Source organism: Hyla sarda, chromosome 1 (assembly GCF_029499605.1).
Source record: "Hyla sarda isolate aHylSar1 chromosome 1, aHylSar1.hap1, whole genome shotgun sequence".
Classification (NCBI taxonomy): domain Eukaryota; kingdom Metazoa; phylum Chordata; class Amphibia; order Anura; family Hylidae; genus Hyla; species Hyla sarda.
In genome coordinates this window covers 244,044,436-244,058,106 of record NC_079189.1, presented here as the reverse complement: position 1 = coordinate 244,058,106, position 13,671 = coordinate 244,044,436, and the positions used below count along the sequence as shown (strand labels likewise).

Genomic DNA, 13,671 nt, shown 5'->3' with positions numbered 1-13,671 from the left:
CGGATAAATTACTGTACACAATGTATCTCAGATCACTCCCCGCTGAGCATAAAAATTGACACAGGGATAGAAAAAGTAGCGGGACGATACAGAATGAATGCATATTGGTTTGAATTATTAGAAAATGAGGTAATAAAACAGCACTTAATGGATTTTTTTTTAGAGAAATTGGAATACCTCCTCAGATCAAATTGTGTGGGAAACAGGAAAAGCTTTTCTGAGGGGGAGTTAATGCACGCGATCGAAATAAAGAAAAGAGATTTCAATAAAATGGAGGGAAAACTTGATGGAAGCAGCAAATAAAGTGGCAGAAACATTTGTAATAGATAAAACAAATGAAAAAAAATGGGGGAAAAAACAAGAAAAGTTAGAAATTTACCTAAAGGAGAAAAGTAGGAAAACAGCTAACTTTAAAGAGCAACAAAGATTTATGGAAACAGGGAAACCTAATAAAAGATTAATGGTCCTAATTAATAATCATCAAGGGAATAAAAGGAACCACACTATCAAAAATAAGAACGGGGAAATAATAGGTAACTTCGAGGATATTATTCAGGAATTTGAAAGTTTTTTTGAATTATTTTACAGATCAGAATCCGATTTTAATCAGGAGAATTGAAAGAGTATTTGGATGGAATTGAACTGCCCAAAGTGCTGGAGGAGGAACAAGAGACACTTAATGGTCCATTAAAGGTTAGTGATATGATGGCCCAAAAACAATTAATGGGAACAATTCGCCTGGAGGCGATGGGTTCCCTTTCAAAATTTATCGTTGATTTGGGGAGATTCTTATACCAGCATTGGTGAGAGTTATAAATAGTTCCTTGAGAACTGGAGTATTACCAAGGTCAATGAGTGAGGCCAATATAATCTTTCTGTTAAAAGCAGATAAAAAAAGAGGATGAAATAGAGTCTTATAGACCAATATCATTATTAAATACAGATATTAAAATAGTCGCAAAGGCCTTGGCTAATAGACTACAGAAGATAATAACAGGATTGATAAATAAGGACCAGTGTGGGTTCATACCTGGTAGAACAACAAAACAGAACATCCATAGAGTGCTCATGAATATTCAGATGAGTGAGGGGGGGATCCCGCTCCATCCTGTCTTTGGACGCTGCAAAAGTGTTTGACAGGGTGGAGTGGGATTTTCTCTGGGTGTATTAGGAAAATACGGATTGGGTGGAGATCTGATTAAAATCATTAAGTTCATGTATCCAGAAGCTAGGGGGAAGCTAGTTATGGATTTTAGGAGTTCGAAAGGATTTATGTTATCTAGGGGCACTAGACAGGGTTGTCCACCCTCCCCTCTGCTTTTTGCAATGGTCATAGAACCATTGGGCAAGATAAGGCAAGATGCTCTAGAAGAGGGATTCGGAGCGGGGGAGATAGGGGACAAGATTTCAATGTATGCAGATGCCATTTTGTTATTCCTAGAGGATCCTGGTAAATCTCTGTCAAAAGTGATGGAAATTATAAATAATTATGGTAGAGTTTCTGGACTGGCAATTAATTGGGCAAAATCTATAATCATGCCATTCAGAGAAATCAGTATAGGGCAGACATTTGGGCTAAGGGCAATAAATAAGGGAGAAAAATTTAAATATTTAGGAGTAAATCTGTCAAGCAAGATAGGGAACTACCACCAGATAAATACATTGGAATTGATTAAGAAGATGGAAAGGAAAGCGAATATATGGAATGACTTAAATTTATCCAAAGCGGAAAAGATAATATTAATTAAGGCAGTGCTGTTACCAAAAATGTTGTATTTCTTTGGATCTGAACCAGTTTGGTGTGAGACAAAATTGTTTACAACAATTATCTTAATCTTTAATTCGTTGATATGGGGCAGGAAAAGAACAAGAATTAAAAATACTTAAGCCAAACGAAGGAGAATGGGGGACTGGATTTTCCAGACATACAGTATATAGGTATTTCTTGGTGGGACAAATTTATTTCCTGATAGAATGGAAAACATTTGCGTTCTTCGATTTCCTGTTATCTAATAACGGAGGGATGCCTATGGACATCTTTCAGTTGCTGGAATCAGGGAAGCTTGAGGAGGGGAATTGGAGAAACGTTTTGATGGTCAAAAGTCTAATTAAAACATGGAAGTTGTTTACGAAAGACCTGGAGATAAAAGGTATTATGGATGAGGCACTCCTGCTGGATAACTTAAACATACAAGGATTGAGTGAACTGGGAAGTTTGAGTTCATTTAGGCTTAACCCCTTAAGGACGGAGCGTTTTTCTGTTTTTGCACTTTCGTTTTTTCTTCCTTACCTGAAAAAAATCATAAGCCTTTCAATTTTGCACCTAAAAATCCATATGATGGTTTATTTTTGCGCCACCAATTCTACTTTGTAATGTCATCAGTCATTTTACCCAAAAAACGACAGAGAAACGGAAAGAAAAAATCATTGTGCGACAAAATGGAAGAAAAACGCCATTTTGAAATTTTTGGGGGCTTCCGTTTCTACGCAGTAAATTTTTCTGTAAAAATGACACCTTATCTTTATTCTGTAGGTCCTAATGGTTAAAATTATACCCTTCTTTTATAGGTTTGATTTTGTCGTACTTCTGAAAAAAATCATAACTGCATGCAGGAAAATGTATACGTTTAAAATTGTCCTCTTCTGACCCCTATAACATTTTTATTTTTCCATGTATGGTGTAGACTGAGGGCCCATTTTGTGCGCCATGATCTGAAGATTTTAGCGGTACCATTTTTGTTTTGATCTGACTTTTTGATCACTTTTTAATAATAATGTTATAAAAAGTGACCAAAAATACGCTATTTTGGACTTTGGAATTTTTTTGACCATGCGGTTTAATTAATGGTATATTTTTATAGTTCGGACATTTACGCACGCGGCTATATCACATACGTTTATTTTTATTTACACAGTTTTTTTTATGGGAAAAGGGGGGTGATTCAAACTTTTATTAGGGAAAGGGTTAAATGATCTTTATTAACTTTCTTTTTTTCACTTTTTTTTGCAATGTTATAGCTCCCATAGGGGACTATAACATGCAGTACATTGATTCAATACACTGATCACTGACATTGCATTCAATGGCAGGGATCAGTGTTATCGGCGGTTGATTGCTCAAGCCTGGATTTCAGGCTTGGAGAAGTAAATTGACGATCGGATGCGCAGGAGACAGGTGAGGGGACCTCCTGCTGCGTCCTAGCTGATCGGGACATCACAATTTTATCGCAATGATCCCGATCAGCCTGACTGAGCAGCCGGGATGCTTTTACTTTCACTTTTAGGCAAGGCGATCAACTTTGATCGCCGCGTCTAAAGAGTTAATGCCAGACATCAGCCCGATCAGCAATGTCCGGCATTAGCGTGGGTCCTGGTTGCTTATAGCAACCGGGACCCACCTCTTGAGCGCGCATTATATATGGGGATTATTGTCAAAAAATGGATATCCCCCCAGAAGTCCTAATTGTATTGAATGGTACAATAATGTGAGGAGGGTAGAGGGTTACCTCAGGGAGGGGGAGGAGGGGGAGAGATGGGGAAGATTTTTTTTTTTAATCTATTATATTCTCTAGGACATTGTCATGAACAAATGTGAGATGTCATGGGGCAGGGGGTTTGGAGGGCAGGATGTAAGGAACTTTAAATTGGAAGGGGTATTGATTAAGATATCAGGATAAAATATCGAAAGATAAGTAAAAGGTGATGGTGATTATTTAAGGTGGGTGGTGCTTCCTGACCTCCAGAACCCCTGTCCTTTGATTGATTAATGTACGTGGGATGGGAGGAAGGGGGAGGGATGTGGTGGTAGGGGTTTACACAGTGTTATAAATGTGATTGTTTTGAAGTTGTTGATTCGCTTTGTTTTTTGGCATGTGTAAAAATAAAAAAGTGAAGGAAAAGGGGAAAAAAATTGTTAGGAATTAAATCGAGGGAACAGGTTTGTGACAACAGTGGCCACTTAATCCTGCCTTAGCATCAAAGTTCATGACTAGTGATGAGCGGCAGAGACCATATTCGAATTTGGGATATTTCACCAATATATGGACGAATATTCGTCCTAGGTTCGTGAAATTCACATATTTATTATGTTCGTTCACTTTTTCCATGCGAAAATTCGTAATGAAATTTGCATAGTGCACATGCGCGATTATATCTTTCACCTAAAAGAAGGGAGGGATCAGTGTCCTCTGGAAGTGCCGATATTTGTGAATATTTGCATATTCACATATATACGAAATATTCGCACTCCACACCGACAGAGTAAATAATATTGGAGCCTTCTTTGAACCACAAGCTGGAAGCAGGGAGGGATGATTGTTACGCCGAGCGCTCCGGGTCCCTGCTCCTCCCCGAAGCGCTCGCGGTGTTTCTCTCCCTGCAGCACCCCGGTCAGACCCGCTGACCGGGAGCGCTGCACTGACATGGCCGGCGGGGATGCGATTCGCATAGCGGGACGCGCCCGCCCGCGTATCGCATCCCAGGTGACTTACCTGTCCCGGTCCCCGGCTGTCATGCTCTGGCATGCGCGGCTCCGCTCTCTAGGGCGCGCGCGCCAGCTCTTTGAGATTTAAAGGGCCAGTGCACCAATGATGGTGCCTGGCCCAATCACCCTGATTAGCTTGCACCTGTTCCATGCTCATATAACCTCACTTCCTCTGCACTTCCTTGCCGGATCTTGTTGCCTTAGTGCCTTGTGAAAGCTATTACTGTGTTACCCATACTGTGTTCCTGACCTCCTGCTATTTCCATATTGACTACGAACCTTGCCGCCTGCCCCGACCTTCTGCTACGTCTGACCTTGCCTCTGTCTAGTCCTTCTGTCCCACGCCTTCTCAGCAGTCAGCGAGGTTGAGCCGTTGCCAGTGGATACGACCTGGTTGCTACCGCCGCAGCAAGACCATCCCGCTTTGCGGCGGGCTCTGGTGAATACCAGTATCTTCTTAGAACCGGTCCACCGGCACGGTCCACGCCAATCCCTCGCTGACACAGAGGATCCACTATCAGCTAGCCGAATCGTGACAGTAGATCCGGCCATGGATCCCGCTGACGTGCCGCTGCCAAGTATCGCTGATATATCCACGCTGGTCGCCCAGCAATCCCGACAGGTCGCCCAACAAGAACACCAGCTGTCGTACTTGACCACCATGACACAACAACTTCAGTCACAGCTACAGCAACTTCAGCCACAGCTACAGCAACTTCAGTCACAGCTACAGCAGCTGCAACAGCAACAACCATCTCCTCCGCCAGCTCCTGCACCTCCTCCGCAGCGAGCGGCCGCTGCTAACCTCCGCTTGTCCCTGCCGGACAAATTTGATGGGGACTCTAGACTCTGCCGTGGTTTTCTGTCACAATGTTCCCTACATTTGTAGATGTTGTCAGACCAATTTCCTACAGAACGGTCGAAGGTGGCTTTCGTGGTCAGTCTCCTGTCTGGGAAGGCTTGTCTTTGTCCACACCGCTCTGGGACTGCGATGACCCTGTCACCGCCACTGTACACTCCTTCTTCTCTGAGGTTCGCAGTGTCTTCGAAGAACCAGCCCGAGCTTCTTCTGCCGAGACTGCCCTGCTGAACCTGGTCCAGGGTAATTCTTCAGTAGGCGAGTACGCCATCCGATTTCGTACTGTCGCTTCCGAATTATCTTGGAACAACGAGGCTCTCTGCGCGACCTTTAAAAAAGGCCTATCCAGTAACATCAAAGATGTGCTGGCCGCACGAGAGATTCCTGTCAACCTGCATGAACTTATCCATTTGGCCACCCGCATTGACATGCGTTTTTCGGAAAGACACCAGGAACTCCGCCAGGAAAAAGACCTTAATCCCTGGGCACCTCTCTCACGGTATCCCTTGCAACCTACCTCTGTGCCTCCCGCCGAGGAGCCTATGCAAGTAGATCGGTCTCGCCTGACTCTTGAAGAGAGGTCTCGCCGTAGGGATAAAAATCTATGTCTGTACTGCGCTAGTACCGAACATTTCTTGGTGGATTGCCCTATTCGTCCTCCCCGTCTGGAAAATGCACGCACGCAACCTGCTCACGTGGGCCTGGCGTCTCTGGGTACGGAGTCTGCTTCTCCATGTCTCACTGTGCCCGTACGGATTTCTCCTTCTGCCAATTCCTCCTTCTCTGCCGTGGCCGTCTTGGACTCTGGTTCTTCTGGAAATTTTATTCTGGCCTCTTTGCTTGATGGGTACTGCATCCCGGTGACCCGTCTCATCAAGCCGCTCTACATTTCTTCAATCAACGGAGTCAAGTTGCACTGCACTGTGCGTTATCGCACAGTGCCCCTGCTGATGAACATTGGACCACATCTCGAGAAGATAGAATTTTTGGTTTTACCCGGCTGCACCTCTGAAGTCCTCCTCGGTCTGCCATGGCTCCAGCATCATTCTCCCACCCTTGACTGGACCACCGGGGAGATCAAGAATTGGGGTCCTGCTTGCCTCAAGAAATGCCTCACTTCTGCTCCCAGCCCCGCCTGTCGAGCCTCACTGTCTCCTCCTGTGCCTGATCTCCCAAAGGCTTATTAGGACTGTGCCGTGCCTTCTCATAGCCCCCGTCCTGGTGACCCTCTGCCCCCCCCTCCCCATTCCCACTCCTTCTGGACTGTCTGCCGTGCATGGGCATACCCAGGACTTCGCTGTCCCCCGGAGGAAGACTCTACAGTCGCTCCCGATGTCCTCGTCCTGTGTGGAGCGACATCCCGACAAAAAGAGGGGGAGACCTAAGGGAGGGGTTACTGTTACGCCGAGCGCTCCGGGTCCCTGCTCCTCCCCGAAGCGCTCGCGGTGTTTCTCTCCCTGCAGCGCCCCGGTCAGACCCGCTGACCGGGAGCGCTGCACTGACATGGCCGGCGGGGATGCGATTCGCATAGCGGGACGCGCCCGCACGCGTATTGCATCCCAGGTCACTTACCTGTCCCGGTCCCCGGCTGTCATGCTCTGGCGCGCGCGGCTCCACTCTCCAGGACGCGCGCGCCAGCTCTTTGAGATTTAAAGGGCCAGTGCACCAATGATGGTGCCTGGCCCAATCACCCTGATTAGCTTGCACCTGTTCCATGCTCATATAACCTCACTTCCTCTGCACTTCCTTGCCGGATCTTGTTGCCTTAGTGCCTTGTGAAAGCTATTACTGTGTTACCCATACTGTGTTCCTGATCTCCTGCTATTTCCATATTGACTACGAACCTTGCCGCCTGCCCCTACCTTCTGCTACGTCTTACCTTGCCTCTGTCTAGTCCTTCTGTCCCACGCCTTCTCAGCAGTCAGCGAGGTTGAGCCGTTGCCAGTGGATACGACCTGGTTGCTACCGCTGCAGCAAGACCATCCCGCTTTGCGGCGGGCTCTGGTGAATACCAGTAGCTTCTTAGAACAGGTCCACCGGCATGGTCCACGCCAATCCCTCGCTGACACAGAGGATCCACTATCAGCTAGCCGAATCGTGACAATGATCACTTTTTTTTTTAACACAGTACACATCATTGTTGTGATGTGTACTGTGAAGAAAAAAAACTAATATTCGTCATTACGAATATATATAGCTATATTCTAAAGATTCACAAAATAGCGAAATGCCGATATTTACGGTAAAATTTGCATTTTTAATATTCGCGCTCAACACTATTCATGACTTCCTCTTATGGTATCAGATATTTTGTACACAAGAGAAGATTTGCAGGAAGGTATGCAGGATAAAAGGACTATGCATAATTTTCTGTATTCATTCCCACAAATTACAGAGGAAGCTAAAATCTGATAAGCAAACCCACAGCAATTACTGATTATAATAATAGGGCTGAACCAGAAAATGTAAGATCTAGGTTTTCTCATACAGACATCTCACATTTACACACAATAGTATGTGGAAATATAGACTAATTTAGTTATATATATATATATATATATATATATATATATATATACATATATACACATACACAGTGGGGCAAAAAAATATTTAGTCAGTCACCATTTGTGCAAGTTCTCCCACTTAAAAAGATGATAGCGGCCTGTAATTTTCATCATAGGTACACCTCAACTATAAGAGACATAATGAGAAAAAAAAAATCCATAAAATCACATTGTCTGATTTTTAAAGAATTTATTTGCAAGTTATGGTGGAAATAAGTTTTTGATCACCTACAAACAAGCAAGATTTCTGTCTCTCACAGACCTGTAACTTCTTTAAGAGTCTCCTCTGTCCCCCACTCGTTACCTGTATCAATGGCACCTGTTTGAACTTGTTATCAGTATAAAAGGCACCTGTCCACAACCTCAAACAGTCACACTCCAAACTCCACTATGGCCTAGACCAAAGAGCTGTTGAAGGACACCAGAAACAAAATTGTAGACCTGCACCAGGCTGGGAAGACTGAATCTGCAATAGGCAAGCAGCTTGGTGTGAATAAATCAACTGCGGGAACAATTATTAGAAAATGGAAGACATACAAGACCACTGATAATCTCCCTCGATCTGGGGCTCCACGCAAGATCTCACCTCGTGGTGTAAAAATGATCACATGCACGGTGAGCAAAAATCCCAGAACCACACAGGGGGACCTAGTGAATGACCTGCAGAGAGCTGGGACCAAAGTAACAAAGGCTACCATCAGTAACACACTACGCCGCCAGAGACTCAAATCATGCAGTGCCAGACGTGTCTCCCTGCTTAAGCCAGTATATGTCTGGGCCCATCTGAAGTTTGCTAGAGAGCGTATGGATGATCCAGAAGAGTATTGGGAGAATGTCATATGGTCAGATGAAACCAAAGTAGAACTTTTTGGTAAAAACGCAACTTGTTGTGTTGCATCCAAAGAACACCATACCTACTGTGAAGCTGCTAAGGGACCAGGACGACTGATCTGTGTAAAGGAAAGAATGAGTGGGGCCATGTATTGAGAGATTTTGAGTGAAAACCTCTTTCCATCAGCAAGGGCATTGAAGATGAAACTTGGCTCGGTCTTTCAGCATGACAATGATCCCAAACACACCGCCCGGGCAAAAAAGGAGTGGTTTCTTAAGCAGCATTTCAAGGTCCAGGAGTGGCCTAGCCAGTCGCCAGATCTCAACCCAATAGAAAACCTTTGGAGGGAGTTGAAAGTTTGTGTTGCCCAGCGAAAGCCCCAAAACATCACAGCTTTAGAGGAGATCTGCATGGAGGAATGGGCCAAAATACCAGCAACATTGTGTAAAAACCATGTGAAGACTACAGAAAACATTTGACCTCTGTCATTGCCAACAAAGGGTATATAACAAAGTATTGAGATGAACTTTTGTTATTGACCAAATGCTTATTTTCCACCATAACTTGCAAATAAATTATTTCAAAATTAGACAATGTGATTTTATGTATTTTTTTTCTCATTGTCTCTCATAGTTGAGGTATACCTATGAGGAAAACTACAGGCCTCTCTTATCTTTTTAAGTGGGAGAACTTGCACAATTGGTGGCTGACTAAATACTTTTTTCCCCACTGCATACATACGCATGCACACACACACACACACACACACATATATATATATATATTTATATGTGTGTATAGATAGATAGATGTAGAAATATATATATACAAATCCAAGGAAGGGATCAGCACTTGATGACCTCAGGTCCTGTGCATTAGCTGTGCCACAGCTATGCTCCAAATTCTCTCCATCAAAAGATATAGCACCAGGGACAAGGTCCGGTATAATGCAGGCTTTGGTCTTTATTGTGTACAGGAACACACGTGCACCATGCTTGAAAAAGGCTCTTTAGCCAAAACGTTGCACGTGTGTTCCTGTACACAAAAAAGACTAAAGCCTGCATTATACTGGACCTTGTCCCTGGTGCTGTATCTTTTGGTGGAGAGTATATATATATATATATATTGGTAGAGAGACAGAGAGGGGGAGAGAATGAGAATAGAAAAAAGAAGGTTGCAGCAGCACTCTTGGTCAAAAAATGGAGGCTCTTAGCGCCCTTTTTGATCAAAACGTGTCCCCCATCAATTTAAAAAACCTCCTATGAAAAAGGGGAGGGGTGCACGGCTAGAGAGGGTGCCACTCCCCCTAAATTGCATAGCAAAAACAAAAAGAAACAGAGCCAGCACGTCAGCCGGTCAAAAAATGGAGTCTATTAGCTCACTTTTTGATCAAAACGTGTCCCCCATCCTCCACGCGGAGGTGGCCTCATTTCGGATGGGACCCTGGCACTCATTTCACTCACCTCTGCTGGGCATATGGCCTCTGACTGGGTGACATGCTGGATCCACTAGAGAGGGTGCCACCCTAGAGAGGATGCCACTCCCCCTTAATTGCACAGCAAAAACAAAAAGAAACATAGCCAGCACAACTACCTAATACACGGGTGCAAGCTGCAGGGTGCACCCGTGTATTAGGTAGTGGTGCTGGCTATGTTTCTTTTTATATATATATATATATATATATATATATATATATATAATGTGTGTTTGTATGTGTAAATTATATATAACGTAACAAGTTTGTTAAGGACTCACACATTTTTTAAGCAATATGAATACAGTTCCTATTTTAGTTTCCTTAAGTTAGTGAATAAAATAATGCATTGAAGGATGCAAAAATCCATATATGTAAAATGTGCATAAATGAGATGGACACTGGCAGTTACAAATTTAACGCAAAATCCAGGCACAATGAAAAAAAAATAGTCGATAAGAGATAATATAAATACTAAATACCTGTGGTAAAGGGAATCTGTCACATTGAACAGGCATTGGCATGTGGAAATCTGCAGACACCATGTTATAGGGCTAGGGGATCAGATTTATATATAGTCTTAATATTTAATTTATTTTACTTTTTATATTTTATTCATTTACATCCCCACTCTTTTTATGCTTAGGAGTTCAGTGGGAGGTCTTACTCAATGATCTTTTCTATAAGCCTATGAATAAAGAGAAAGCTGTTAATCACCAATAAGACCACCCTTTGAACTACTTTCTACACTTAGAAGTTCAGTTGGTGCTCTTTTTGGTGATTACTATCTATCTCTGAATGGAAGGTCATATGGTAAAGGCTGTCAATCACTCTGTCAAGTGGGACTGGACTCCTAAGCATAGAAAGTACGTAGAAAAGTTTTTTGTTTGTGGCATGAATATATTTTTTTCAATGGCATCATTTTAAACGGGTACTCCACTGGAAAACATTTTCTTTTAAATAAACTGGTGCCAGAAAGTTAAATAGATTTGTAAATTACTTTTATTAAAAAATCTCAATCCTTCCAGTACTTATCAACTGCTGTATAATACACAGGAAGTTATTTTCTTTTTGAATTTCCTTTCTTTTTGACCACAATTGCTCTCTGCTGACATCTCTGTTCCTTACAGGAACTGTCCAGAGTAGGAGCAAATCCCCATAGCAAACCTCTTTTGCTATGGACAGTTCCTGACATGGACAGAGGTGTCAGCAGAGAGCACTTGTGGTCAGGCAGAAAGGAAATTTTAAAAGAAAATAACTTGTATTATACTGTGTATTATACTGCAGCTAGTAAGTACTGGAAGGATTGGGATTTTTTAATAGCAGTAATTTGCAAATCTGTTTAACTTTCTGGGACCAGTTGATTTAAAAGAAAATGTTTTCCAGTGGAGTACCCCTTCAAGATATGTTTAACTTATTATTTTTAATTAAACCTTTGTAAGGTCCCTGGATGCCATGGCTGCTGCTGATGGGTGACAGCTACAGCTACCTACATCTACAAAGTCAAATAGACAGGATCGAGTTATCTCAGAGTGCAGCTGTTACAGTGGGAACATGGCTGTCAGTCACAGCTGGGTTCCAATGGTGAATGTGTCAACACAGCTCCGGATGCCTACACAGTCTGAATGATATACATATACTGTATTCTGCGCAAACTAGCTCATGCAAATGATATACAGAGTTTAAGATGATCTGGTCTACTAAGAGGGAGCAGCTCTAACCTATCGAGAGCACCAGATGATCATCTGATTGTTAAGACTAATAGAAGAAGTGGCATTGCCACTCACTGTATTCTTGTATAAAGCAATCGAGATGGTAGAGGTTGTGAGAACTCCTTGTAAGCCTTGTCTATGGTGGGGGGGTTGGTTGTCTAATGACTGTGCTTTTCTCTTTCGGCCATTGCTAGGTGCCATAAAAAATAAGCAATAAAAAATTGAATTGCAAGGATATTGCCTAACAAGTCTTTAGGCAATTCATTAAATCAAATTGATTGCAAGATGTGTCACACTTTAAAATATCTGAACCCTGACCTATTCTGCCAATTCCTGCACTTTCCAGGAGAAACACACATTCTAAAGTTCTTACTCTTCTGTGCCTCATTTTTTTTGCAATATGATCCTGGTATAGGAAAGGGGAGCAGCATAGTTATTACTCTCATGGCCATCCATCATCTTACTTAGGTAACCAAGACTTCTTAAAGGGGTACTCCGCCCCTAGACTTTACAGCACAGAGCAACTCATTACAGCACAGAGCAAGTTCGCTCTGCACGTAATGACGGGCAGTACAGGGGCCGGAGCATCGTTACGTCACGGCTCCGCCCCTCGTGACGTCACGGCCCACCCCTTTCAATACAAGTCTATGGGAGGGGGCATGGTGGTCGTCATGCCCCCTGCCATAGACTTTCATTAAGGGGACGGGCCGTGATGTCACGAGGGGCGGAGCCATGACGTCACGCTGCTCCGTCCCCTGTATCGCCCGTCATTACGCACAGAGTGAACTCGCTCTGTGCTGTAATGATACCGCGGTGCCGCAGCGGGGATCCCAGGGCTCCCCAGCAGCGGGACCGCGGCGATCTGACATCTTATCCCCTATCCTTTGGATAGGGGATAAGATGTCTAGGAGCGGAGTACCTCTTTAAGTCAGGCTAATATTAAATTCTACACTGCATGAGAAAGAGTTACCACGGCCGTTACCTGGATTTTTTCTAATGGTCTCTCAACACTTCTCAGCCTTCCATTGATAAGAAAGCATTCATTCATTAAAAAAAGCTTACCTAAAAGCTTAAAAGGATACTCCGGCGCTAAGACATCTTGTCCCCTATCCAAAGGATAGGGATAAGATGCCTGATCCCGGGGGTCCCAGCGTGTTTGGCATTTTGGCACGTGCTTGGAGCACAGTGGAGAGAAAGTAACACATATGAAATAATGAAAGAGTACAGCAGGTCAGTTTCTTTTAACCCTATTGTTGATCAGGCAATTGTTTGTTTTTAATTTATTTTTCTTTTTTCTAAGAGCCATAACATTTTTATTTTTTATTGATGGAGCCATCTAAGGTCTTGTTTTTATTTATTTTTTTATTTTTTTATACCTAACCAATGGTACTTTGTACTTGAATTCTTTATTTTACCATATTATATAATGCAAAACCAATAAAATATATATTTGTGGGATAAATATATATTTGTGTGCAGTTCAACATGTGGAAAAACTGACACGTCATTGTTATTCTTCTTGTCAGTATGCTTACAGTAATATCCAATTTGAATAATTCTTCTTGTACTATAAAAAAATGAAACGTGTTCTAGCCCCTTTATTTTTTTTTGCTTAGTTTTTGTCAACAGGATGGTGTAGGGGGTTATTGTATGCGCTGTGATCTGTAGTTTTTAACCGTATATGTTCACTATTTATTCCACTTTTCCTGGGATGTGCTGTGGCCATGATTCCGAAATGTAGACA

At 43.0% G+C, this 13,671-nt stretch overlaps 1 protein-coding gene across 1 annotated transcript in view; it reads left to right on the top strand.

Moving 5' to 3' along the window:
• Positions 1 to 633: 633 nt before the first annotated feature.
• LOC130367421 (fibrillin-2-like) overlaps positions 634 to 13,671 on the top strand; it is a 231,953-nt gene continuing 218,915 nt past the window's right edge. Inside the window, exon 1 of the mRNA XM_056569845.1 lies at positions 634 to 693. The gene's annotated coding sequence lies outside the window, so the exon portion shown is untranslated. The remainder of the gene's footprint in view (positions 694 to 13,671) is intronic.